Here is a 2,709-nt window from a genome sequence, read left to right as displayed (position 1 = left end):
GTAAATGGGATCGACTCCTTAATTTCTCTTTCTTCTGTCTTGTTGCTGGTGTACAGGAATGCCACTGACTTCTGTGCATTGATTTTATATCCTGCCACTTGACTGAATTCCTGTATGAGTTCTAGCAGTTTTGGGGTGGAGTCTTTTGGGTTTTCCACATAAAGTATCATATCATCTGCAAAGAGTGAGAGTTTGACTACTTCTTTGCCAATTTGGATGCCTTTGATTTCTTTTTGTTGTCTGATTGCTGTGGTTAGGACTTCTAATACTATGTTGAATAGCAGTGGTGATAGTGGACATCCCTGCCGTGTTCCTGACCTTAGGGGGAAAGCTCTCAGTTTTCCCCAGTGAGAATGATATTCACTGTAGGGTTTTCATAGATAGCTTTTAAGATATTGAGGTATGTACCCTCTATCCCTATACTCTGAAGAGTTTTGCTCAAGAAAGGATGCTGTACTTTGTCAAATGCTTTTTCTGCATCTATTGAGAGGATCATATGGTTCTTGTTCTTTCTTTTATTAATGTATTGTATCACACTGATTGATTTGTGGATGTTGAACCAACCTTGCAGCCCAGGGATAAATCCCACTTGGTCGTGGTGAATAATCCTTTTAATGTACTGTTGGATCCTATTGGCTAGTATTTTGGTGAGAATTTTTTGCATCCATGTTCATCAGGGATATTGGTCTGTAATTCTCCTTTTTGATGGGGTCTTTGTCTGGTTTTGGGATCAAGGTAATGGTGGCTTCATAAAATGCGTTTGGAAGTTTTCCATCCATTCCTATTTTTTGGAACAGTTTCAGAAGAATGGGTATTAATTCTTCTTTAAATGTTTGGTAGAATTCTCCTAGGAAGCCATCTGGCCCTGGGCTTTTGTTTGTTGGGAGATTTTTGATGACTGCTTCAATTTCCTTAGTGGTTATAGGTCTGTTCAGGTTTTCTATTTCTTCCTGGTTCAGTTTTGGTGGTTGATACATCTCTAGGAATATATCCATTTCTTCCAGGTTATCTAATTTGCTGGCATAGAGTTGCTCATAATATGTTCTTATAATTGTTTGTATTTCTTTGGTGTTGGTTGTGATCTCTCCTCTTTCATTCATGATTTTGTTGATTTGGGTCCTTTCTCTTTTCTCTTTGATAAGTCTGGCCAGGGGTTTATCAATCTTGTTAATTCTTTCAAAGAACCAGGTCCTAGTTTCATTGATTTGTTCTACTGTTCTTTTGGTTTCTATTTCATTGATTTCTGCTCTGATCTTTATTATTTCTCTTGTCCTGCTGAGTTTAGGCTTTATTTCCTGTTCTTTCTCCAGCTCCTTTAGGTGTATGGTTAGGTTATGTACTTGAGACCTTTCTTGTTTCTTGAGAAAGGCTTGTATTGCTATATACTTTCCTCTTAAGACTGCATTTGCTGCATCCCAAAGATTTTGAACAGTTGTGTTTTCATTTTCATTGGTTTCCATGAATTTTTTAAATTCTTCTTTAATTTCCTGGTTGACCCATTCATTCTTCAGTAGGATGCTCTTTAGCCTCCATGTATCTGAGTTCTTTCCGACTTTCCTCTTGTGATTGAGTTCTAGTTTCAAAGCATTGTGGTCTGAAAATAGGTAGGGAATGATCCCAATCTTTTGGTACCGGTTGAGACCTGATTTATGACCTAGGATGTGATCTATTCTGGAGAATGTTCCATGGGCACTAGAGAAGAATGTGTATTCCGTTGCTTTGGGATGGAATGTTCTGAATATGTCTGTGAAGTCCATTTGGTCCAGTGTGTCATTTAGTGTCTTTATTTCCTTGTTGATCTTTTGCTTAGACGATCTGTCCATTTCAGTGAGGGGAGTGTTAAAGTCCCCCACTCTTATTCTATTGTTGTCAATGTGTTTCTTTGCTTTTGTTATCAATTGCCTTATATAATTGGCTGCTCCCATGTTAGGGGCATAGATATTTACAATTGTTAGATCTTCTTGTTGGATAGACCCTTTAAGTGTGATATAGTATCCTTCCTCATCTCTTATTACAGTCTTTGGTTTAAAATCTAATTTGTCTAATATAAGGATTGCCACCCCAGCTTTCTTTTGGTGTCCATTAGCATGGTAAATGGTCTTCCATCCCCTCACTTTCAATCTGGGGGTGTCTTTGGGTCTAAACTGAGTCTCTTGAAGACAGCATATCAATGGGTGTTTTTTTTTTTTATCCAATCTGATAGCCTGTGTCTTTTGATTGGGGCATTTAGCCCATTTACATTCAGGGTAACTATTGAAAGATAGGAATTTAGTGCCATTGTATTGCCTGTAAGGTGACTGTTACTGTATATTGTCTGTGTTCCTTTCTGGTCTATGTTGCTTTTAGGGTCTCTCTTTGCTTAGAGGACCCCTTTCAAGATTTCTTGTAGGACTGGTTTCGCGTTTGCAAATTTCTTTAGTTTTTGATTGTCCTGGAAGCTTTTTATCTCTCCTTCAATTTTCAATGACAGCCTAGCTGGATATAGTATTCTTGGCTGCATATTTTTCTCATTTAGTGCTCTGAAGATATCCTGCCAGTCCTTTCTGGCCTGCCAGGTCTCTGTGGATAGGTCTGTTGTCAATCTAATGTTTCTACAATTATATTTTCCAGGTCTCTTGTCCTGAGCTGCTTTCAGGATTTTCTCCTTATCTCTGAGACTCGTAAGTTTTACTATTAGATGTCCGGGTGTTGGCCTATTTTTATTGATTT

The sequence above is a fragment of the Mirounga angustirostris genome, unplaced genomic scaffold (genome assembly GCF_029215605.1).
Source record: "Mirounga angustirostris isolate CCGP_5_RB_7025 unplaced genomic scaffold, mMirAng1.0.hap1 SCAF_11, whole genome shotgun sequence".
NCBI classification, from domain to species: domain Eukaryota; kingdom Metazoa; phylum Chordata; class Mammalia; order Carnivora; family Phocidae; genus Mirounga; species Mirounga angustirostris.
This window is presented reverse-complemented; position numbering follows the sequence as displayed.